The sequence below is a fragment of the Oryzias latipes genome, chromosome 3, assembly GCF_053564925.1.
Source record: "Oryzias latipes strain Hd-rR chromosome 3, Olatipes_Hd-rR_3.1".
NCBI classification, from domain to species: Eukaryota; Metazoa; Chordata; class Actinopteri; order Beloniformes; family Adrianichthyidae; genus Oryzias; species Oryzias latipes.
The window spans coordinates 10,244,992-10,271,498 of record NC_136239.1 but is presented as its reverse complement, the minus strand read 5'-3'; the positions used below and the strand labels follow the sequence as shown (position 1 = coordinate 10,271,498).

General features: G+C 41.0%; 2 long non-coding RNA genes across 4 annotated transcripts; one reads left to right on the top strand and one right to left on the bottom strand.

Moving 5' to 3' along the window:
- The first annotated feature begins 10,762 nt into the window (after window positions 1–10,762).
- LOC144991164 (uncharacterized) lies at window positions 10,763–12,674 on the top strand. Its single transcript, XR_013655103.1, has 2 exons — window positions 10,763–11,703; window positions 11,750–12,674. It is a non-coding gene; the product is annotated as an uncharacterized LOC144991164 (long non-coding RNA).
- Window positions 12,675–13,689: 1,015 nt separating this feature from the next.
- On the bottom strand, window positions 13,690–17,160 carry LOC144991163 (uncharacterized). 3 transcript variants are annotated; one of them, XR_013655101.1, is made up of 5 exons: window positions 16,678–17,160; window positions 16,114–16,148; window positions 15,462–15,619; window positions 15,035–15,130; window positions 13,690–14,170 (listed from the first exon to the last, which is right to left on the bottom strand). It is a non-coding gene; the product is annotated as an uncharacterized LOC144991163 (long non-coding RNA). The 3 variants fall into 3 exon arrangements; XR_013655102.1 differs by having other exon boundaries at window positions 15,462–15,551; XR_013655100.1 differs by having other exon boundaries at window positions 15,462–15,551; window positions 16,114–17,160.
- Between the last annotated feature and the right edge of the window lie 9,347 nt (window positions 17,161–26,507).

Sequence of the window (26,507 nt, the reverse complement as noted above, 5' to 3'; positions counted from 1 at the left end):
GGGGGCCTCGCGGCGGTCCTGCTGACCCTGGCCTGGGTGGTGGATGTGGTCGCCCGGGGAGCGGTTGTTCTCTGCCTGCTGCCGTGTGGTGTTGGGGGGTTCTGGCAGCTGCTGCGGTAGGGGTCTTGGTGTGGGGATGACGGGGCACTCTCCTTCCTTCTTTTCACATTCGACCATCCATTTTAGAAGAACTTAACACTCACCTGAGCATTGGTGTTAGCTCACCTTTGCACTAATAGTTTGCATGATTGAATGAATTAAATATTTCACACAAGTTGGTTTGAAGGCATAAGTATGCGTGTGAGAACACTATCTGTTTTGTGTACATGTTGACATGTGGACATTTTTGCAGCTAGCAGGCGTGTTGATAACATTTGAGTGTGTGTGGACAGGCCCTGTCCTTTTTGTACTACATTTGAACCTTACTGTAATGATAAACAACCAGTAAACTTGTCTGCTCTATGCTGCTTCATGGTCTTACCCCCCCCCCTCCCACTATCACCCCCCCCCCCCCTCTAGCATCCCTCTCTCTTCTTCCCTCCTTTCCTTTTCTGTCCGGTCGAACGCCAAAGATTCTCAAACATGATTGAAATGAATAAAGTTTGGCCTCAATTACAAAAGGGGTTTATTCAGACATACCTTTGGTTTGTCTGAAGATTAATAACCCCTCTTGTTAAAGTAAAATATGTCCAACACAAGAGGCCCTCAGTCCTCATCTGCCTGCCCAGCTGTTAGACAGGACAAGTTAAAAAAAATAAATAAGTAAGTAAGTAAATAAATAAAGTTGTTTCTGCTGTTGTTGTTCTGGGTCTTGTAGTTCAGCTGAAAAGACTGCACACAGAAGAAAGGATTGTTGTTGAGTCATGGCTTCAGTGTTTACAGCTTTTTAGTTCAGCTCTGCTTATATTACCTATAAAGTCACTTTATAACCTCTATAAAAGGAACACAGGCACAGCTCTTTGATTCGTGCTGTTTTTCTCTTTAGCCTAAAATTGTTTAATTGAGGACCTGTTTTTCACTCTGACCAATGCTTCCTTTGTCCTACCACCCACTGATTCTCCGTTTGCAGTCCTGCATCATCCTGCAGCTATAAGCAGATGCAGATAACCTGTGTACTGTCCTATTTAACCCTTGTGCTATCTTAGATGACCCCATCCTTACATTAATGTGTTCTCCCTACCACAACAAAGGTGGATAAAAGTGGAAAGATTTCATGTAATCCATGAACACCAGGGAAGATCACATATCATTGAAGAAAAAAGGTTCAGCGCACTGTCTAGTGGGTCTATATGACCCAACTCCCAATGTTAAAGTGCCTAGGAAAGCACAAGAGTTACGACACTGCCCCACCCCTCTCAGTACCAGATAGTGGTCAATTTTCTCTTGCCATCCAGTGTACCTGTTTGCCTGTTTCTTTCCTCCAGTAGCCTACCTCTGCCTCAGATCTGTCTGCCCTCCGTGTGTCTGACCCACGCCTTTATCCTCGGTTTCTGATCTCTACCTGCCCCTTCTAGATTTCCTTTGTGGTGTGACTGTTTCTGTTCTGCCATTTGAATTCTGAACTTTTTGTGTATTACTGGATCAGCGTTGAGTTTCCCTACGCTACTTTGTATTGGGCCATTGAATGTGACTCTTTTCAGAACACTCTTGGATGCCCCCTACTGTTTGGAGGACTTTTGAGACTGCCAAAGAAACCGCTTTAATCTCTCCTTCCTGAGTCATTGCATTTCGGGGTCCACCCTAACCTATCAAAGCTAACATTTCTTTGCTTTGTTCTGTTTTGTGGGAGGGGAAGTGTCTTAGAACTAAAATTTCCAATCAATGTAAAAAGAAAAAGTGTTTCACTGTATTTTCTGCACCATAAGGCGCACCTAAAAGCCTTTAATTTTTTTCAAAAAACACTGACAGTGTGCCTAATAATACGATGCACCTTAAATATGGATCAGCATTGGTTAATTATGGCAACTGTAGTTAGTGGGCGTCGCCGAAGTAACAGCGGTTAAAAACGGAAAAGGGGAATTCCAGTCCCACACCACTTGTGTGTGTGTATAAAGACCCCAAAATGTCACCTTTCAAGAGATATGCTTACGACGCAGAATTGTAACTCAAGGCTATCAGACACGCAGTAGAACATAGGAGTAGAGCAGCAGCGAGATAATTCAAAATTAATGAATCAATGGTACAGAAGTGGAGGAAGCAACAAAATGACCTGCGCCAAGTAAAGAAGACTAAACAGAGTTTCCGAGGGTGCAAATGGCCACAGTTGGAGGACAAACTCGAACGGTGGGTTGTGGAATAGAGAGCAGCAAGTAGAAGCGTCTCTACAGTCACTATTCGAATGAAGGCAACAGCACTAGCTTGCGACATGAACATCAGTGAATTTGGAGGCAGTCCCTTTTTGCTGCTTTCATTTTATGAAAAGACGTAATCTCTCCATCAGCACACAAACTACTGTCTCGCAGCAACTGCCAAAAGATTACCAAGAAAAGCTGACCTCTTTCCGCGCATACTGCTAAAACAAGATCAAGGAAGAGAAGATCCGGCCAGAGCACATCATATTCCTGCGAACCGCACTGTGGAGAAAACGGGGACCAGTATGGTGAACATATGGGGTGGAGGTTCTTTGCTGGTGACACAGTTGGGGATTTATTCAAAATTGAAGGCATACTGAACCAGCATGGCTACCAGAGCATCTTGCAGCGGTATGCTATTCCATCCGATTTTCATTTAGTTGGACCATAATTTATTTTTCAATAGAACAATGATCCCAAACACACCTCCAGGCTGTGTAAGGGCTATTTGACCAAGAAGGAGTGTGATGGGATGCTGCGCCAGATGACCTAGCTTCCACAGTCAGATGGTTTGGGGTGAGCAGGACGGCAGAGTGAAGGCAAAAGGGCCAACAAGTGCTAAGCATCTCTGGGAACTCCTTCAAGACTGTTGGAAGACCATCCCAGGTGAGTACCCCATGAAGCTCATCAAGAGAATGCCAAGAATGTGCAAAGCAGTAATCCAAGCAAAAGGTGGCTACTATGATGTGTAAATATGTGAGAATTACATCAGTCTTTATTTTGTTCTGGACACCACTGGAAACACAAATTCATATGATGGTTTCTCAGATCGCAGCAGCATTTCCGCCTTCGGCGATCATCGGGAGCTTCGCGCTCCGCTATGCGAAGGCAGCTGGCGGTCCGAAGAACAAAAGCTTGTCCGCGGTGCGTCAGGAGGACCGCAGAAGGCGGACATGCTGCTATGTAGTCCTGAGAAGCTGTGGAAACTCATCAGAAGTTCACAACCAACTCAAAGCCGTTTTCTCTGCCGCTAACACAGTCTGCTCCTGGTGTGTTTGTGTGTCTGTCAGCGGCCGGACACACGGAGAAAGCAGTGACGTCATCGCCCCGCCTCCCCTCTGCTAATGCTTTTCCTAAATGAATATTGCGACAAGGTGCACAGGGTGGATGTTAAAATGCAAATGCAATCCCCTCTTTGCATTTTCGTTTTAATTATGACACAGAATAAGCGGTTTTAAGTATAAAATGAAAAAGCATTTTGAAGTATTGCTTTTTCATTTTAATTTTGAGGCATTTGATGCAGTTACATTTTGAAAATTAAAAAGCATTTCTGTTAATCCATTTTAATTGTCAAATTAGACATTTCTAAATGAATTCTGCTACACATTTACCAGGGACCTTTTTGAAAATGAAATGTCAAATACCATTTTCTTTATCATTTTAATTAAGTGACAGAAAAAGCTGGGTTGAGGAAGGAAATGAAAAAGCATTTTGAAGTATAGTTTTTTCTTTTTAATTTTGAGTCAAAAAATGCAGCTTCATTTTGAAAGTGAAAAAGCATTTCTATTAATCCATTTTAAATGTCAAATTAGACATTTCTTAATGAAATATGCTACACATTTACCAGAGAACGTCTTGAAAATGAAATGTCAAATACCATTTTCATTTTAATTTTAATTAAGTGACAGAATAAGCTGTGTTGAGGAAGGAAATGAAAAAGCATTTTGGTGGATTGCTTTTTCATTTTATTTTTGAGTCAAAAAAATCAGCTTCATTTTGAAAATGAAAAAGCATTTCTGGTTTTGACTTTGCTTTTTATTAATGCTACAGAATCGCTTCCATAGTTTTGATGCCTTCAGTGTGACTTTACAATTTTTTATAGTCATGAAAATAAAGAAAACTCTTTGAATGAGAAGGTGTGTCCAAACGTTTGTTCTGTACTGGGCATATAAGAATAAAATAGACAATAAAAAATATGTGGAACTATGGATATTTACATTTTTACAACTCACATACATGTATTGCACATAACTGATATTGCACTTCCAGACTGTTACATATTGCACATGATCATTATACGGTTGTTATCGGTGTACAGTGTTTATTTTTGTTTTTAATGGTTCACATTTTGTTTAGGATGTTGACTGCTCTGGGAAAAAAACTGTTCTTTAGTCTGTTTGTGCGAGCCTTGTGTGATCTGTACTGCCGGCCTGACGGTAGCAGTTGGAACAGGTGGTGGTTGGGATAGTGGGAGTCCTTGATAATTTTTTTGGCTCTGCTCGTGCAGCGAAAGCTAGCAGTGTCTTCTAGGCTGGGCAGGGGAGAGCTGGTGATTTTCTGGGCTGAGTTGATCACCCTCTGCAACGCTTTCTGCGGCCGAGCATCCTGCGTACCAGGCTATGATGCAGTACATCAGGACACTCTCTATTGTGGCTCTGTAGAAGGTCACCAGGCCTTCCCTACTGCCGCTGTGGTGTTTACAGTCCAGGAGAGGTCCTCTGTGATCAGCACACCCAGGTAGCGGATGGAGCGGGTCCTGTCCACGCTGACCCCATTTATGAACAGTGGGGGTGGGTCCACTCTGCCCTTTGTGAAGTCCAGGATGATTTCTTTTGTCTTTGTGGTGTTCAGATGGAGGTTGTTTCCTGAACACCACTTTCCCAGTCTGCTGGCCTCATCCCTGTAGTGAGACTCATCTTCCCCTGAGATGGTGTCATGAGCAAATTTGATGATGGAGTTGCTTTGGTAGGTCAAGGTGCAGTCAGATGTGTAGAGCTTGAAGAGGAGTGGGGTCAGTGCACATCCTTGTGGTGGTCCGGTGCTGAAAGTTAGGAGAGGTGGGGTCCGAGTCTGACAGACTGTAGGCGTTCTGACAGAAAGTCTTTAATCCATGTGCAGATGGCCCAAATGCAGTAGTATCTCTGATGTTGTTGAAGGCAGAGCTGAAATCTAAAAAGAGCAGCCTGACGTAGTTCCCTGGGTGGTCCAGGTGGCTCAGGGCACAGTGTAGTGTGGTGGATATGGCCTCATCTGTAGAGCGGTTAGGTTTAAATGCAAACTGGAGAAGGTCTAGGGTGGGACTAGCTTTGATGTGTTTAAATACTAGCCTTTCAAAACACTTCATGACTACAGGTGTGAGGTCAACTGGCCTGTAGTCGATGAGGCTGTCTGCAACTGGCTTTTTGGGAACCGGAATTATGGTGGAGGTTGAGGCAGGCTGGGATGCTGCACTGTTCCAAGGACAGGCTTCTTACAAAAGGGGCGTGGCCATGCGGGATAATTTTCAATTTTCACCTTCAGAAAAGGATGTCTGTAAGTGATGGCTGGTCCCAGTTCTTGTCTTTCTCATCACTCCTCTCTTTCACATGAGACTGGAAGGTCGTACGTTCAAATGCATGGCAGAGACATACCACAGACTCTTAAAATGGGATCCAATGCCTCCCTGCTTGACACTCAGCATTAAGGGGTTGGATGGAGGTTAATACACCAAAAGGTTCCTAAGTGCTGTTTTGTCTGCAGCCCACTACTCGTATAGGGGATGGGTCAAATGCAGAGAAAAATGTTTACACACCTGGGGGCGTGACAACTAATGAGACTTTATCTTTAACTACATATAACTTTCATGTCTGTGATCCATTATTGTCAATTTCTGAGAGGGACCTGCCTGCAGACAAGATGCCACCAGACATCATTGAAATGAATACAACTCTTACCCCCCCAAACAAAAAAAATGTGTATTAAATATTAAAATGGGAAGGAAAAAACTCCTATGGTCACCAGTTAAAATAAAGTTTTTTCCAAGCAATATGGGGGTTCAGGTTCTGCCTGTTGGTGTCTGCACCCAAGTCCTAATGTTATTTCTTTTTTTGTATTTTGTAAACATTCTGTCTATGTTCCAGGTTCTAAAAATCTGCCTGTAGCAAAGCCTCTTGTTTCTGCCCCTTCCTTTCTTAGCTGGCCCTACTAGGACCATGCAGTTTCTTTCAACACTCTTCACATTTGTCTACATACATAATGTATATTAATGCATATAATTATGCATATTAATTTACTTTACTTTACACAAACCAAACTTTACGCAAATGAAATAATTTAGTGTACATACATGTGCAAAAATCTGGTCTCAAACCAAGTCATTAATTCTTCCAATAACACACACATGCACACAAAGATTACCTTTGTTACACTGGCTCTTTTGGAAAAGTTATCTGCTTTGGATCTTTCAAAGATAAATGGGATCATCCAGGCTGTAGTGCAAAGCAAAAACAAAGATTTAACTAATGATGCCATTGTATAAATGAAAAATATCAGCACAACTGGCTGCTTAGACTACTGCAAACTCCTGTGTGGGATAATTTCCTGCATGGGTGTGCTCTAAGGCATCACTGCGATCTTGGCTGTTTCCGCTTTATGCCTAAGTCACATGCACCATGCTGCAGGTTTTTGGGTTGTGTGGGCCGTGAAGGGTCGTGGACAGGTGCGGCTGCATCTTAAAAGGAGCATAGGTATGTCTTGCAGTTCAACTGTGGCTTGTGCAGCCACCTCAATGGACATCAGAAAAATGAAACATATGCTTCTTGTGTATCTGTTAGGTGTATAGTGAAGTATTTGTAAGAGTAATGGAAGTTATAACGTATGGGTGGTGCTGTTGGACGATGCCATCTATCCATTAGTGAGGTGCTCATAATGGCCCCTTACCTCTTAAGTGTTTGCCAGGACCTTTTTGCCCACAGCATTCGCATAGTAGAAACTGTACATCAACAGTTTTGGTCTAAGTGCTCACTGAGTGGTCTGCAATCTTAAAATATTTGATTAAGGCATGTGATGTACTTTGACTTTGAGTCATTGTGACTCGGAAACAAAATGGTAAAACTGCAGTTGACAGGGAGATACTCATCTTCATTCCTCAAAGGCAGTTGATTTGTGCCGATTTCATTGTCTCTGATATCATTCTGGCTTTGGCCTTCAGGCTCCTCTTTGTACACTCTAATTCTGTTTCATAGAACATGTCATTAGACAAGCAGGGTACACAGATTCAAGATGATACTTCCCAGACTTAATGTATGTGGAAAACACTGCAACTAGAACAGATTTCACCTTCAGGAAAACTGAGCATCAGCAAAGAGAGGACACCAGCAGAGAAATTGGGCCCAGATGCACAGCATGATGAATGAGTTAGACTATAATTTAAGGCAGAACTCAAAGTTTTAAAGCAAGACAACTGTTTTTGATATATACAGCTAAACTTCCTCTGCAGTAAAACTTGATGCAATCTGTAGAAAACATTTTTTTTGTCTCTCTCCTCATGGTGCTTTAAACCATCATGCCAAAGTTACTATGACATCAAGAACTAGAAGGAATCTGTACTATGTATATCACTACCACTTCTGGATTTACCATGGTTAGTCACCTGAGCTTGCCTGACAGCCTCTTCTGCAAAGGGCTGACCTTAGCAGCACAGCAGAGGGAGGAGTGAAGACAGGAATGCAACCTGTGCCACAGGAAGGCTCCTCAAGCCATGTTGTAACCAGCAAGCAAATCACCACTGCAGTGTTTACATTCTTTCAACTCCTGCAACTCTTTAACTATTGATGCAATTAACTTAAGCTCTGCGTATGGATGCAAAGCTGATGTGAAAAGTCGCTTTTCTTCATGGGTGTCCAAACTTTTGCACAGATATTTGTGAGGGCCAAACATTTGGCTTGCATTCATTGAATTCTTAAATTAAATGCAAATGAACTATTCAATGAAAATGTCATTGCAATTGCAATGCTACAACCAGCTACATACATTTTTACCAAAGCAACAGTAACCTTCTTATTTAAAGACCATGCACAATTCTTTGAGTTGGCCTGTCTTGTCTTGTCGTGCATCTTAATATTGATTTAAAAAAAGCCAGTCTCTTGGAATATTAGGCAGACACAGATGTTTTGTTTCACTCAAAAAATGCTCCAATTTCCACTACTCTTGAAAGCTTTCAACTTTGATTTGTTCTACTTTAAATTCAACATTTAAGAAATGGGCTGGAAAATTTTACAAAAAGGTGGCACTACAGTGTTGACAAAGGTTTCAAATGACTTGTAACCTGGTTTGGTGAATCACAATCGAGGGGCTCCATATTACTGATTGTATCGCAGGAGCCATTGTGAACACAGACCAGACTTGGGATCCTTTCATAAACAGTCAAAGTGGCATGACTTATAGGATGGACAGACCCAGATGCTGAAACCCAGAATGAAGAGACAGGTAGGTGAAAGGTAAGTAAGAGTTTTATTTTCCTTCCAGGAGAGATGGCAGTGGCTTGGTATGAAGCTTGATGAGTACTGCGGCTTGAGGCGTGGCTGGAGGTAGTAGCGCAGAGCATGTTGTTTCCACAGGAATGCAGGAGGACTCGATCTGACTTCCACACAGGTGACATTTGGAGGCTGGAACCCTGAGGCAGGGAGAAATATATTAAAGTCGAGACAAGACTTGGTTTACCAAACGTGAGCAAGACTGAGACCAGGTTTAGTCACCATAAGGGGCAACGAACTGGCATTGAATACTGGGGCTGGGTATCATTTTGAGCTGCAGCAGGTAATGAGGTGGATTGGTCACAGCTGGTTGAGTCAGGAGCAGAGCAGGAGGGGAGGGGGAGGAGACTGACAGGTACCATAACACAAAGAGTTACAGTAGGTCAAAGAGCGTGTGTTATTTAGGTGTCACCAGCAACATCTCCAGTGTTAAAGGACTATCACCAAATTTGCAATTAATACCGTTGTTACCAAATGTTTTGAAAGACATGTTTTCTCCAAAATTCAAATTGCAATCCCTGCTGAACCAAAAACACACTAGATGCACTCAGGAAAACTAGTCAGTGGAGTAGTCCAAGTAATCACAATTCCCTAAGCAGTTTTCTCTCAAACAAAAATAACAACAACTGTGTCAAGATGGATTTTTAACTCCGCTTCTAATACAGACGTACTGAAAAAATTATTTCAAAAAAGAAACTATGCTGTTGGGTCCAGGATTATCTGAGACCCCAGATGGCCACATTGAGACACATCCCATTATCTACCCATCAACTAAACCACAGCACTCTGTCCTCAGCCTCTTCTAAATGTTCACCCCTGACTGTGCCCCCCCCCCCCCAACAAGTGTTGGGGGGGGGGGCACGAATTGCATGAATTGTTCGGCTAAGGAGAACACTTGACCTTATTGACAAATTATTATAAATATTATAAATTATAAATAAATAAAAAATGTTCAAGCTATCTTAGTTATAAGTTATGTAGCAGTTATAACCTCGTCCTGAATTGGGCTCAGGTTAAGAAAAAAAAATGGATCATATAGTTTGCTTAATACTCAAAAACATGATTTGTGTTTCACAATGTCAAATAGTTTAAAATAACTTTTTGTACCGGTTTGTTCTTATGAAAACATATGTTCAGAAATATGTAATTCTAGCTAATGCACACGTATTAAAAAAATATTAATATAGATTACATATTGTGGACTGAGTATTAAGGCCATTGTAAAATGCAGTGGTTTTTCCAAGCCACCAGGAGCTTGAAAAAGCTTAAAAATGTGTTTAACATTTATTTTTTATTTTTTTGTAGATGTAAGCTGAGTTTCATCGCATCACAAATGTCAACCTGCAAAAACAGTTTTATTCTGACCTGGATAGACAGACGCCACGGATGCTGATCTTGTTGAGACATAAGGCAGCACGAACCGGCAGGTTTCTATGCAAATTTCTCCAGCTTTATGATAAACAGGTGAGGTGTAACTGCATGGCATAATCAACATTATGCATTAGTATAGCTAATAAGGGACTGACTTGGGTCGGTTCATATTAATCAGTGAGCGTTTCTAATTCAGTGAATGTCTGAAAATGTTTCCATCACTAGAGAAAAAAATAACGTTGATCCCAATGGATTTGTAGATACAAATGTAATGTCATCTTATGTTTAGTGTAGTTTTTTTAAATAACAATACAATTTAAAGATAATTTAAAAGACTAGATGAACTGAACTGAGCAAGACAAGGGTGAATTCATTTGAAATATGTTTGGGTCTGGGTGTGGGGGTGGCTGGGCGCTCCTCCTCCTTCTTTTCACATTCCACCATCCATTTTAGAAGAACATAAACACTCACCTGAGCACAGGTGTTAGCTCACTTTGCATGATTGAATGAATGAAAGATTTCACACCAGTTGGTTTAAAGGCATAGGTATGCGTTCGTGAACACTATCTGTTTTGTGTACATGTTGACATGTGAACATAATTTTGCAGCTAGCAGGTGTGTTGATAGTATTTGAGTGTGTGTGAACAGGCCCCGCCCTTTTTGTACTACATTTGAACTGTACCGTAATGATAAAAAAAAACAGTAAACCTGTCTGCTTTATGCTGCTTCATAGTCTTACCCCCCCTCTCACTATCACCCCCCCCCCCCCCCCCCCCCTCTGACATCCCTCCCTCTTCTTCCCTTCTCCGTCCGGTCCAACACCAAAGATTTTCAATCATGGTTGAAATGAATAAAAGTTTGGCCTCAATTACAAAAGGGGTTTGTTCATTCATACCTTTGGTTTGTCTGAAGATTAATAACCCCTCTTGTTAAAGTAAAATATGTCCAACACAAGAGGCCCTCAGCTCTCATCTGCCTGCCTAGCTGTTGGACAGGACAAGTAAAAAAAAAAAAAAAATGAAATATGTTTGCCATATTAATTTGTATATGTCTCTGTGCAGCAAGAGCAGACTGCTGATGTCAAACGTACTCCTGTCCTGCACTGGCTTCCAAAATACAAACGTGAGGAGGACTCACAATTCCTCAAAGTTTGGAATGTAAGTACTTTATGATGGATAATGGTTTATTCACTAAATAGTACCAGTGACAGTGTGCTTGTCATGACGTCAAGGACGTGGCAGACCCAGAAGCTGAAACCTTGGAAAAGGTTTGAGAAGCTGAATTCTTGGAAATGATTTATCATTACCCAGGAAGGTACAAAGTAATGTGAAGAGCTTGGAAGTTGATCTTATGTAGAAAGTCACTTAGCATTTTGGAGGTTGAAGGTGGAGAAAGTTCTGCGTGGCGCGCTGAGGACAGCGGAGCTTGAGAGGAGAGACGCATGGACGCATTTGGGCATGGAGCCAGAGGGATGAGGCGTGGGCGCTGAGGACAGCGGGACCAACTTGAGGAGAGGCGTGGGCGCCAAGGACGGCAGAACCAGCTTGGAGTGAGCTCTGGATGAGGATGAACCAGCGAGACCTGTGGAAAAGAACCTGAGGGTAAGTACAAGGCGTGGTAAGTAGGAGGCTGACAGGAATCATAAGCTTTGACTAAAAAGGCCAGACTTAAGCACCGGAGTGAGTTTAACGAACTGGCGATGGATACTGCTGTGGAGCTCCCTTAAGCAGGTCTGGCAGGATGATGAGGTGATGAAGGGCAGCTGGTTCCAATCAGCAGAGCAGGAGCTGTGAGGTGGGAGGTGAGCTGACAGAGGCACCGTGACAGTGCTGGTTAATACTCCAGCTGTGTAGGCAATATAACTTAACCAGAAAATCATGCTAAAGCAATGTTGTGAGGCAGAGCACATAGTCTCCAAAAATGTTGCACTCCAGCTCATCTGTGCTACACCTGGCTGTGGATTCTGCCTCTGGCTCGTCTCACGCCCCCAGCCGTCCCCTATTTCATCTGGATGAAGCCAATCTGCTGGACTTTAAATATGTAGTTGTTAAGATAGAACATTTAATTCTTCTCTATGAGTTCTGGTACATCGCCTCTCCGTCCTGGGGGAGGATCCCTCCTTCATGTGGACTCTTAAAATCTCTTTGTCTTAAAATGTCATTCAATTTCAGTTTGTCGTTATTGCATAAAGTTTTCTTCCCTTCAAACGATCAATTCACTCTCTTTCATACTACACTGTTTTTTTCCTTTGCAGATTAAAGTCACCAGAGCCAGACATCAGCAGCACCTCTGTTGGCATTCTGACCGTCAACAACAACAGTACAAGTTCAGTGCATTTCTGTCCGCTCAGTACAGCAGTTGTGGTGGAAGATTTACTTGTGGTAGGCGACATTCCCAAATGGGTATTTTTTTGAGCGCCAATGTTTGTGGGAAAGGGCAGCCAAAGAAAAAGTTTTGTGGGAAAAGAGTAAAAAAAAAAGGCTGATACTCAATTTTTGCTTTTCTTGAAATGCAAAATGCTTTTTTTTAAATAAAGTTAGATAAGGAAATGGTGTAAAAAAGATTGGTGCATATTTGTTTGTTTTAAAGACTGATGTATTTTTTAATGGCTGATGCTTTTTTTTTTACACAAATTGTGCAGTGTTATACATTTTCTAGTACAACAAGTTGTTCAAATGCACTTGTGCAAGGTGGTTTAAAAATAAACTTGCAATTGCAATTCTGCCTCAGTTTTTCTTTTGTAAGAATGGCCCTGACTAAGAATTATAAATAAGACTTAATTTAGACTTCAAAAGATTAATTTTGAGTTGAGATATATTAAAGTTTCTTAGTTAATTAACTAATGTATTAAGGTTCAATACAATCAAAATATGCTAGTTCAGTAATGTAAGAATCTTTAAGTGAATTAAATAAAATGTTACAGTTTACAATTAATTAAATTGTTTTATTTTGTTCAACTCAAACATTTTAAGTTCAAATTAACTTATACTTTTTAAGTAAGTTAACTTAAAAATTATTATGTAATCGGTTTCCTTAAAAATTTTGAGTTCACTGAACTTATTCGGGTTTACAGTGTATGTTCTTTTCTCAGAGAGACCAGCCACTGGGCATTGCTGTTATGTGCTGCCTCTTTCTCCCATATGTTTTTCCAGTACTGTTCAGTTTCCAGCCTTGGTGGGTCTGCTCGACTGTTTTGACCCTGCCACTGAGCGTACACTTTCATAGGTTGAGTTGCGAACAGCCTGTTTATCCGTCTGGCTTCATTGTCTCTTGTGTACCTCTTTAGGCAGCTGCTCAAAGATAAGAGCCTTTGTTTGGCAGTTTCCACTGCTTTAGGTATGGGCATCTGGCTGTATCTCTTGGGTACTTGCTTTCTCCTTCACTGTAAACCCGAATAAGTTCAGTGAACTCAAAATTTTTGAGGAAACAGATTACATAATAATTTTTAAGTTGACTTACTTAAAAAGTATAAGTTATTTGAACTTAAAATCTTTGAGTTGAATAAAATAAAACAATTTAACTAAAGTTAAACTATAACTTTTTATTTAACTAACTTAAAGATTCTTACTTTACTGAACTAGAATATTTTGTTTTTATTGAACCTTAATACATTAGTTAATTAACTAAAGAACTTTAATATATCTCAACTCAAAATTAATCATTTGAAGTCTAAACTAGTCTTATTTGTCCTTCTTAGTCACGGCCATTTTTACAAAAGAAAAACTGAGGCAGAATTGTAATTGCAAGTTTATTTTTAAACCACCTTACACAAGTACATTTGAACAACTTGTGGTACTACAAAAAGGTAAAACACTGCACAATTTGTGTTAAGAAAAAGTGCACAAGCCATAAAAAATAAATAAATCAGTCTTCAAGAAAAGCAAAAAATGAGCACTAATCTTTTTTACACCATTTCCTTATACAACTTCATAAAAAAAGAGCATTCTTACATTTCAAGAAAAGCAAAAATTGTTTATCAGCCTTTTTTTTATATACTTTTCCCACATAAAACAGTATTTTCTTAGGCTGCCATTTCCCTATAAACATTAGCGCTCAAAAAAATACCCATTTAGGAAATTTGCCTACCACAAGCTCATCTTCCACCACAACTGCTGTACTGAGCGGACAGAAATGCACTGAACTTGTATTGTTGTTGCTGACGGTCAGAATGCCAACAAAGGTGCTGCTGATGTCTGGCTCTGGTGACTCTTTAATCTGCAAAGGAAAAAATACAGTGTAGTATTAAAGAGAGAGAATTGATCGCTTGAGGGAAGAAAACTTTATGCAAAAACTACAACCTGAAATTGACATTTTAAGAGAAGGTCAGAAATTACACATCAGGAAAATTATTAAAATTGATTTAAATTAATGATTTCAAGGATTGTAGTCAAAGCAATAAAAAATTTACACATATTTATCAAACTCATTACAGAAATGATGAAATGCATAGATTAAAAAGACAGAAAATAAAACAAAACGTCAATTAAATCACATTTGCTTAATTCAATACAGTGATCTTTAACTAAAGTCATGTAGAGCTTGATTTATTGCTTGAAAAGGATCTGGAAGAACAGAGCTTATATAATACAAAATCAAATGGAATCAAAATAAGACTATTTGTAAGAGTCCTCATGATTCCATAAGGCACTGTACACAAAAAAATATGACATCTGAAAACAGGATCACATTTACACACATCACATCCCTGCCATTAGACCCTTTTACACAGTTAGTAAAAACTCCTTTATAAAAATAAAATAAAAAAAAACTCCTCCCCCAGGACAGACAGGCGATGTACCAGAACTCTTTGAGAAGAATTACATTTTCTAGCTCAACAACTGCATTTTTTAAGTCCAGCAGATTGGCGTCATCCAGATGAAATAGGGGACGGCTGTGGGCCCGAGATGAGCCAGAGGCGAGGTCCACGGTCAGGTACAGGAGCACAGATGAGCTGGAGTGCAATATTTTAGGAGACCATGTGCTTTGCCACACAATATTGCTTTGGCATGACTTTCTGGTTAAGTTGTATTACCCACACAGCTGGAGTATTAACCAGCATATCCATCATAAAGTACTTACATTCCAAACTTTGAAGAACTGTGGGTCCTCCTCACGTTTGTATATGGGAAGCCAGTACAGGACAGGAGTACCTTTGACATCAGCAGTCTGCTCTTGCTGCACAGAGACAAAGACAAATTAATATGGCAAACATATTTCAAATGACTGCACCCTTTGGTCTGGCTCAGATCAGTTCATTTAGTCTTTTTAATTATCTTAAAATTGTACAGTTATTTCAAAAACTACACCAAACATAAGATGACATTAAATTCATATTTACAAATGCATTGGGATCAACGTTAATGTTTTTTTCTCCAGTGAAGCAAACATTTACAGTCATTCACTGAATTAGAAACGCTCAGTAATTAATATGAATCAATCCAAGTCAGCCCCTTCTTTTAGCTATACTAATGCATAATGTTGATCATGCCATGCAGTTACACCTCACCTGTTTATCATAGAGGTGCAGAAAGTCGCATAGAGCCTTCCGGTTCGTGCTGCCTTCTGTCTCAAAAAGATCAGCATCCTCTGTGTCTGTCTGTCCAGGTCAAAATAAAACTGTTTTAACAGTTTGACATTTGTGATGCGATGAAACTCAGCTCACATCTACAAAAATTTTTTTTAAATGTTAAACACATTTTAAAGCTTTTTCAAGCTACTGGTAGCTTGGAAAAACCGCTGCATTTCACAATAGCCTCAATACTCTGTCCACAATATGTAATCTATGATTTATATTAATATTTTTTAAATACTTGTGCATTAGCTAGAATGACATAGAGGATGTTTTAGGAAGAGACAAAAAAGTTATTTTAAAATATTTGACATTGTGAAACACAAATCACAACCAAACCAGTGGCCAAAATACAGTTTTTGAGTCTTAAGCAAACTTTATGATACATTTAGTATTTTAACTCGAGCCCAATTCAGGACAAAGTTATAACTGCTACATAACATTAACTTAAGGTAGGTTGGACATTTTTACTTATTCATAATTAATTTAATTTGTCAATAAGGTCAAATGTTCTCCAGGAGGATTCATTGGACTGAGAGCTGCTCGTGTCTTAAATATTGCAGCCATGTTATTTACAATCAAAACTTACCTCCGCTCTTATTTTTCAAACGCACCGCCGGTTCACTAAAGAAGATACGAGAACATGTTAGCGTAAGGCAGCTAGCTTAGCCCACATTTGCATTTATTAGGTTACTACGTGAAATACAAGTTACACAAAAAAATAACGATTACCAAATCACAGAGCCTATGGTAAAAAGTAGTAGAAAAAAAAGGCAATTCCCACCGAGTCGTATATGTGGCTGTGGCAGCCGCTCTGCCAGGGCTAGCTAGCGGTTAGCTAGTAGTAACGGTTAGCTAGTAGTAACGGTTAGATAATTTAAAATGTGCGCCAATCAACTCGGTAAAAGTAAAACTTGAAACTTTGCCCCAACAACTTCTTTTAACCACAAGCAATAATTCTATGATGACATGATACTGCAAAACATACATAATTGTTTAATTCAGAACAAATATTCGAAGATACATACAAACTCATGGAGCACGTCATGAATACAAAGGGATATACTAGAAGGAACATCAAAAGAAGCAACAAATATATAATACAGAGGCGAAAGTCATAAAATATAATAAAAAATAAAATAATACGACTTACCTAGACGTATGTGCGTTATCAACTTGGGCCAGCTAACACTCGCATCAGACCTCCGCCATCTTGAAGACTTCTGTGGCTGAGTTCACGTTCATGGGCGTACGTTACGACGTCATCACGTCTCATTACTCATAAGTTTTGACTCCAAGGTTTCATTTACTCAAAATGTTTTAGTCCAATAAACATATAACTGTGGCAAAAGTTGAATCGGCTTATAGGTTTTAAGCTGACTCAACTTGTTTGTTACTTTTGAGTTCAGTGATTATAAAACTTTTGAGCTCATTGGACTATTCGGGTTTACAGTGTTGTACCTCTTTGAGCCTCTGTCAGCTTACTCTCATCCTTCCAAGTTGCCTCGATTTTGGCCTCTAACCGTTGCCTCCATGGTGGGTATTGTTTTCTTCCATGGTTGCTCTAATGAAGAAGCATTTCAAGGATAACTGCTGCTGAAGTGTAAACCAGTTCTTTGGTTTCTGTGATTCTTGTGGTAGGAATTGCCCCTCAATGCTTCATTCACATTTTCCAGAAGACTTTCAGGCGGTACATCACCTAACCGTTGTAGCTGGTGTCGGGGTTGCCTAGTGGTCATTCTAGACATGATCTTGTCTTTCAGGTCAGTTGCTGCCTCGCTCAGCATATCTGTAGTTGTTGGGTCTGTGTACCCAAGCTCAAAGTGGGAGTGTGGTATAGCGTCCTCTCTGACCTGCAGTTCTGGCTCTCCCTTGGTATTGTATTGATACAATACCAATTTATATATACATATTGGTATTGTATTGATACAATTGATGAGAGAGAGAGAGAGAGAGAGAGAGAGAGAGAGAGAGAGGATTTTTTTTTTTAGCTAATATTGGTCAAGTTACCTTAATGTCTTACCTCGTTTCAAAGTTTTGTCATGTTTGAGTTAAACATGTTATGTGTATTTTACTTTTTTTTAATCCTGCAATGAGCCGGGAATCCTCCTCCACCACACTTTATAAAAAGCTCTTCACATTTTCATACAGAAAATTATCTTTACCTGCGAGAACCCTCTTGAACATGCAGATTCTTTACCATTGTTACATTGGGCCCAAGAGTTTCCTGGAGAGAAAAGATTTTTCAGTATCACTGCTGCTCAAACACTTTGCATAGTCCTCTCAGTTGTGATGTTATTTAAATGCATTATTTTTTTTTTGATGCCACTGTTTTTGATTTATTGTTAGGTTTCCATTTACTAAATGTAAAAATGCTGACCCCTAAAGCATCAAATAGTTGGTAATACACAAATGGATCCCCTTTGCCCCTGAATCGTCCTTGCTCTCTTTTATGGTTTCCCAGTCATTGTCCCTGAGTCAAAGCTGATTCATGCATGGCATCATAGTATCAACTAGGGTCACGGAGCACTGAGCTGTGACAGCCTACCTGTGTGAAAATGACAAAAAATAATTTAAGGGTGTACACATCAAAGCAGTGATGAATATGGATTATTATTTGCCTATGGAGGATATCAACCTGTGGGAAGGTCTGCTGAAATGTGTGGAAAGAGATCCGAAAGTCTTTTAAAACATATTGCAATTAGGAATTATTTTGTTTAATCTATCCTTTTTATCTACCACTTAAAGGTAAAGCCCTCCAGTTTGTCTGTGTAAAAGTCATCTCTGAATGTTTTATTTTGGCCAGTTTCTATTTTTTTATGATAAGTATCCAGTAATATTGAGTTCAAAAAAGCAGCAAGATTTTTTTTATTTACAACAGCTTCAGATTTAAAATAGAATATAAATTTTCTATTTGAATAATTGTATGTTTACAAAGCATTTTAATTGCAGCACTCAAATAAAAGTGTAATTATTTTACACTTTGTAATACATACATTTTTTTGTTTTAACCTTTGTGCTATCCTACGCACTTTGACATTGGGAGTGAGGTTATCTAGACCCCAATGATTTGTGATCTTCACTGGTTTCCATGGATTACATGAAATCCTCTTCACCTTTATCCACCTTTGTCATATCTATTTAGGGGGGTTGAATGGTTTCTAATTTCGCATTAGAATAGACTTTATTGTAACTGTCAATTCCATTCAATTCAATTTTATTTGAATAGCCCAAATTTCAAAACAACAGTCGTCTCAATGGGCTTCGTACCAGTAATTGTAAAGTGAACATACAATCAAAAGGATTATAAATGAATAGAATTCGATAGGATATTACTAAACTTTAACTAAACAGACTAAACTAAACTGGGCATCCCTGCCCTTAGACCCTCCTTCGCGGGAAGGAAAATCTCCTTAAAAAACGGAATCTGGAAAAAACAAAGAAACCTGATGGGTGCCCACATGAAGGAGGGATCCTCCCCAGGATGGAAAGGCGATGTACCAGAACTCATAGAGAAGAAATAACTTATCCAACTCTAAAACGACATATTTAAAGTCCAGCAGATGAGCTTCATCCAGATGAAGTTGGGGAGCAGTAGTGGAGGCAAGCCAGAGATGAGGTACATGGTCAGGTACAGGAGCACAGACGTGCCAGAGATGAGGACCACAGCCAAGTGCAAGTGCACTGTCGAGCCAACTGGAAACTGGAAGCAGAAAGAGGGACAGTAAATGAATCGCGCTGCACCAAACAGAGGCATGGAGAACTAAATGATAAATAATGATCTAGAATAGAGAAGAGAAGGAGAGTAGAAGTAGATGAGAATAGAGGACAGAACCCCAGGGCACCATAGTTTCTCCAGCTTTAAACTTCTAGCAGCCTACTATCAACTTTATTGTTTTTGTTAAGTTTAATATAAACACATTAACAGTAAGTTAAATTCTCTGATTACATGAGCTGGGAGCTTATTCAATAAGACTGGGGCTTGGTGGCTAAAGGCTCTACCATGTAAGGCCATATACGTAGGTAAGCAGGAGAATTTTGAACCTAATTCTAGAATCAACTGGGAACGTCTGAAACTAGTGAGCCTTGAATGATAAATTCGGTGCTTGGAGAGAAAGAATCTGCGCCAGCACTATCAGTTTACTATTATATATTATTTCACAGAGTTTGTACCAGCCGGAAACCAGTGAATTGCCGTACCTGCAACTCCGCGCTCCCGTCTCTGAGAAAGAGCGCGCAGTTGAGGGGACGGGATGTGTGAGGAAGAAAGGTGGGGGGGGGCACATTGTCATAACTTAGAACACACAACCCGTCACTTACTGCAGCGTGAGTGTGTGTTTGGCTCCACGTATGCATGTGAGCAATCTTTCTCACATCTAAAGAACATTCAGACCAACCTATGATCACGCTTAAAGGATGGAAGTCTCAACGCCTGCATGAAGCTTAAACTCACCACGTATCAACCAGACTAGACCATCAGCAAAACCACCATGCAGCACCAGAAAGTCACATTAATCAGACTCAGAAGTACTTTATTGATCCCACACGTGGGAAATTTGTTCGTTACCATAACAACTGACAGGAAAAAAAAAGACTAAGAATAATATTAAATAAAAATAAAAAACAAGAACAAGGAAAATGTGGTATAATTTAAAAAGCTATTTACAAAACAGTGCAGGTGAAGATATGTGCAAAAGAGAGAAGAAGAGAAAAAAAAAATGTGCAAACGCACACTGTTTCAAATGTGTCTTGTTTGCAGCCAATGATTGAACCCGCCTTCCTGATGAGCTTGTTCAGTCTGTTGGTGTCACTGACTGCAATGCTGCTTCCCCAGCAGACCACAGAGGAGAACAAGGTGCTGGCTACCACAGACTGGTAGAAGATCCCCAGCATCTTGCTGCACACATTGAAGGACCTCAGCTTCCTTAGGAAGTAGAGTCTGCTGCAGGCCTTCTTGTACACAGCAGTACTGTGGCTCCTCCAGCTCAGTCTGCTGTTGATCGTCACACCCAGGTATTTGTACTCCTCCACCACTTCAACATCCCTGCCCAGGATGCAGAGAGGCTGTAAGACCGTCCCTTTCCTATGAAAGTCAATCACCATCTCCCTGGTCTTGAGCAGGGAGTTGCAGCAGGTGATTCTCTCCAGCCCACTCCACAAATCCGTCCACCAGCCTCCTGTACTCCTCCTCCCGGCCACCGCTTATACACCCCACAACCACAGAGTCATCAGAGAATTTCTGTAGGTGACATGACTCTGAGTTGTGCTGAAAATCTGATGTGTACAAGGTGAACAAGAAGGGAGAGAGCACAGTGCCCTGTGGGGCTCCCACACCACTCAGCACCACGTCAGACAGGACACTGCCCAGTTGGACAAACTGTGGCCTGTCTGTTAGGTAATCAGCGATCCAGGATACGGTGAACGCACCAGCATCCATCAGCCGCAGCTTATCACCCAGTAAAGAAGGCTGAATGGTGTTAAAGGCACTGGAGAAGTCAAAGAAGGTGATACTCACCATACCTCCACCACCATCCAGGTGTGAGTGAGCTCGCTGCAGCAGATGGATGACAGCATCATCCACCCCCAGACGTGGCCAGTAGGCAAACTGCAGTGGGTCCTGAGAAGAGCTCACCAACGGTCTCACTTGAGCCAACACCAGCCTCTCCAGCACCTTCATCACATGAGAAGTGAGGGCAACTGGATGGAAATCCCTGGGGTGAGATGGAGAGGTATTCTTGGGTACAGGGACCAGGCAGGAGGTCTTCCAGAGGAGCGGCACCCTCTCCAGTCTGAGGCTCAGGTTGGAGAGGGTGTCGCTCCTCTGAAAATACTCAGAAATACTAAGAAATACTCATCATTTATTAGCAACAGCATAACATTGTTATTAAAAAGAATCCACATATTTATTGTACTTTAAAAGTGTTGAAATTACATCAAATGCACACATTCACTTGTATATTTAGTTTTAAACATATTGTAGCGGACTGAGTTTAACTGGGTGGCTGTTGGGTCGCGTTATATGTTCCGGAGTTCATTGAACGCTGATTGGCCCTCTGATTGGCCCTCTGATTGGCCCTCAGTTCTGTCGCTCACCCTGTCGTTGGGGAGTTTGGACCAATGGGCTTCAGCTATGGGCCAAATAAGGGAAATGGGAGAGCTTATGCGGCAGTGAGAGAATATAAAGTTGGGAGAAGCGCTCTCGTCTCGGCGGGAGATTCAGGAGTTGTGGAATTAATTGTACGGCGTGGGTTGCGGTCTACAGTAACCAGAATGAAGAACCTTAAAAGAGGTTAAGTCTCCGTGCCTCAGTGTGGGAAAGGGACACTACATTATTGTATGACTCTTTCGAAATTACATTTATTACATTATGGCTCTCTCGGCCAAAAAGCTCCTATTACCGGCATTAAGGGCCGTACACACAGGGACAAAAATCGGCGCACGTTACTCGCCAGCGTTTTTCAACACGTTTTTGTGTTCACACCCAGGCGATTTTTCTTAATGTAAAACAGAAATACTCCTGTACACAAGGTGGCGCTGCACAACTTTACGCTTCTTAAACTCGCTTTTCACTCAGAAGAAGAGAGCAAGTATTTACGCGCTTGGCAGAATCATACAAAGAAAACATGAATATTTCAAGCACCAGTAGCTCAAGCTCCAGTTCCAGCGATGAAGAAATTATTGTTCTGTTGAATGATGAAAGACGCCGGAAAAGGCGCTGATTTTGGGTTCATCCCATAGTTACGAGAAGAGAAGAACATGGGGAGTTTTATCGACTGGTACAAAAGTTGAAAATGTATCATGAGCGTTTTTGGGGATATTTTAGAATGTCCGTCTTTTTTTCTTCGCAGCAGTGTAGATGCTACTTGGCGTCTATCTTCTTCACTGGTATGTGTGCTCAGAAAGGCAGTTTTGTGTTTGAGCGCCCCCAAGTTGTGTTTTACTGTAACTTCAGAAGCTCCAGACACGTGTGCAAAAGCGCCATTTTCATTGGTCGTATGGTTTTTGACGCGGCGCATCAAACCAAAAAAACGAACCCGAGGCGTTTTTTAAAAAATGACGCTTTTACGCGTGGCGTTTTTCGCGTCGGTATGCACACTCACATTGGTGCCCTTTGTTTAGTCACAAGGCTTTAAACGTCGGCGAATATCGCACACGAAATTCGTCCCGGTGTGTACGGGCCTTAAGTCAGCTCCAACCTCCACATGAGAACATGAATCTAGACCGTTTCCCAGGAATAAGATCTTCAACCCAGATGGTAGAAATGTAGTCCATGGCATATTTATTGTTTCTCTGCCAAAACTCCCATATCTGCACAAAGAACATCCTATTTCTTTCACAGGGGTTTGCAAGGGAAGGTTTGTCGCTGGAGCCATAAAGCAAAAAGGAATGTCACAGGAGTTTAAGTCTTGAGAGTTCAAAATGAGTTCACTTCACACTAAAGATTAAGCTGCAACCCAATAAAGAATAAGATATAAAAACATACATTTCTATAGATCTAAATTAACTTTAGATCAAGATAGGTGCGTTATGCCGATTGTTGATCTGATCGTGGTGCATGTAAACAATTTATTCTATTTGTGAGTCACTACTGCACTGGCTTTTACGTCATGCATAGACAGTGTATCTAGCTCTCCAGTGGAGGCTTTGGGGTGCAAACAGGATGGGCCGGCTGCTCCGCACAAGTTAACCACATCTCTGTTCATAGCAGCCGGACTCGTAGCTCCGTGTTTGCGGGCAGGGGGATGGTGCTTTGTTACACCGTGGAGGCTTTGGAATGCACTCTGTCCGGCTGCTCTGCGTTGAATGAGCGGACTCAGGAGAACCGTGTCTCCCAGGAGAACCGTGACTCCCAGGAGAACCGTGTCTCCCAGGAGAACTGTGTCTCCGAGCAGAGGAGCGGCTTTGGAAGCTGGCTGAGCCAGCTATTGAATGTGGAATTGTCAATCTGCACAGTCCTGAGTAACCATGTGAACAATTACAAGAATTTGAGTATCCAATCGTGTCCAGACAAAAAAAAGGTTGATGTTATTCCCACATATTTACAAGCAGCCAAGATGCTCATTGCAGCATTGTCCGTGTGAAAAGGTGTGTAAGGTTTTGAGGAGTTCGGAAGATGGGATGAGAAAAATGAAATGAATTTAGGGATATTAAAGGGCTAGAGAGATGATCTGGGTGAGAGCACACACATTTATTAGAAACAATAAAATTTGGCCACTGAGATTCAGTCAAAAACTATTAAAAGCCCCTCAGCCTCTGCGCGTATTCAGCGTCACACATTCCTCTCCATGTCGTATCACTTCTAGCTGGCGGGTCAGTTTAGCCAAGAATAGAAAAAAACAGCAACAATAAATAAAATTGAGTTCAGCTCCAAGGATTAGAGACTTTTCTGTTAGCTGAGCTGCTGGTGTCATGACGCTCAAGGCGTGAGGACCCAGATGCTGAAACCGGGAAGGAAGACAGCTGAGTGTTTTGACGAGAAAAGGTTTATTGTTACAAGGATGGTCTCCTGGTTGGGCTGGGGCGCCGCTCTCTTTCCCCCGTGCTTCCCTGCTCTCTGACTCTGGGGGCCTTGCGGCGGTCCTGCTAGTCCTGGCCTGGGTGGCGGATTTGGTCACCCGGGGGGCGGTTGTCCCCTGCCTGCTGCCGTGTGGCGTTGGGGGGTTCCGGCTGCCGCTGCTGCTGCGGCGGGGGTCTGGGTGTGGGGGTGGCTGGGCGCTCCTCCTCCTTCTTTTCACATTCCACCATCCATTTTAGAAGAACATAAACACTCACCTGAGCACAGGTGTTAGCTCACCTTTGCACTAATAGTTTGCATGATTGAATGAATGAAAGATCTCACACTAGTTGGTTTGAAGGCATAAGTATGCGTGTGTGAACACTATCTGTTTTGTGTACATGTTGACATGTGGACATTTTTACAGCTAGCAGGTGTGTTGATAACATTTCAGTGTGTGTGTGTGGACAGGCCCTGTCCTTTTTGTACTACATTTAAACCTTATTATAATGATAAACAACCAGTAAACTTGTCTGCTCTATGCTGATTCATGGTCTTATCCCCCCCCCCTCCCACTATCACCCCCCCCCTCTCTAGCATCCCTCTCTCTTCTTCCCTCCTTTCCTTTTCTGTCCGGTCGAACGCCAAAGATTCTCAAACATGATTGAAATTAATAAAGTTTGGCCTCAATTACAAAAGGGATTTATTCAGTCATGCCTTTGGTTTGTCTGAAGATTAATAACCCCTCTTGTTAAAGTAAAATATGTCCAACACAAGAGGCCCTCAGCTCTCATCTGTCTGCCCAGCTGTTGGACAGGACAAGTTAAAAAAAAAAAAAAAGTAAGTGTAAAGATGTGGTCAGAGGTCCCACAGCGTGATTCGAGCGTCCTGCACGCCATAATTTGCGAGTGGCAACATTTTTTTTAAAGTTTGGCGAATGCAAATTTTCAAAAGCTCAAAACTCTGAACTTAGTAAACTTTGTACACCTACATAGCACTTTACTACCTTACTTAAAGGCCCAAAGTGCTTTACAGTCACAGTCTGTTTCACCCAAACACACACACATTCACACACTGATTGTGGCTCCACTGCAGAACACTGGTGCCAACATCCCTCACCAGGAGCAATGTAGGGTTTAGTGTCTTACCCAAGGACACTTTGTCTCTACCTCTGCACCACGGCTGCCCTGTCATGTGAATATTTTTGTCTGCCAACCATGCAGGAGGTGGACTTTGGTGGTGTCTTGTGGATAATGTAACTTGTGGTGGAGACCAGGACCAATGTGACACAACATGCTGCATTGCTGCAGTTTGTGCTCATCTCCAGCTTCATGATGTTTTTTTTTCATATTTGTATTCCTTTCCTATTTTTGTTTTTAGTTACCCTAACCCTTTTTTTATTTCTATTATTTTTATCAACTTCTGCGACACACAATGGTAAATGGTCAAACTGTGATACACAAAGACAGAATTGTTGCTGAAAGTGGCCGTCACGAAGGTGCAGTTTCTGCAGAAGATAGTAAAACCTGCAGTACTAAGAATTAAATCAAATCAAGCTTTATTTATATAGTCCTGAGTCACTGATGTGGAGGATCTCACTGAGGAAAACACTGGAGTTACAAATAAAATGTAAAAAGGACTAAAATAAAATATATTTAAAACAAAACGAAAACAAATACGTACATAAATAAACCTTAATAGACATATAAAATGGTAAGTGTGAATACAAAATTAAAATAAATAAATAATTAAAAAATAAATGAATGTATATATACACATTTATCAAACTGGTAAAAAGACAACATAAATAATTGAAATATCAAATAAGTTCCTAAATTTCAACTAAAAGCTTAAAAGATTAAAAAAGGTAGGTCTTAAGCCTTCCTTTAAAAGCATGAACAGTCTCTGCAGCCCTGTATCAGAGGACCTCAGGGTCAGCGAAGGCTCACACTTTAAAATCATATCAGATAAATATGAAGGCCCAAGAACATAAAAATATTTATAAACCAATAAAAGAACTTTGAAATTAATCCTGAAGAATGATCTGGTGAACCCAGACACTGCACTGGGCCAGCGCCTATGTAGAGCTCAAAACAAACAAACTCACACTCGTTTCTCGACATCATTCATGTCATCAGTCAATGATGTCACTGTCAATGCAAGTATGGACTCTGTGGAGACAATGGTGGATGAAAGGACAAAGACTAAATGCAAAGCAGTGATGAGCAACAGGAACCACCCTCTGAACTTTGCCTTCGTCAAACAAAAGAGCTCCTTCAGTGACAGGCTGCTCTTTGTAAAATGTTTCCCAGGGAGACGGAGATCCTCCTGTGTGCTGAGATCCATCTGATTCCATAATTCCACCCTTGGGACAATATGGTGAAAGAAAACTGGAGTGGCATATCAATGCAGTTATATGTATGTATTTACATACTGATATATATTTAAGTGACTTTTAAAAAATTTTCTTCTATTTTTAAATAATAATT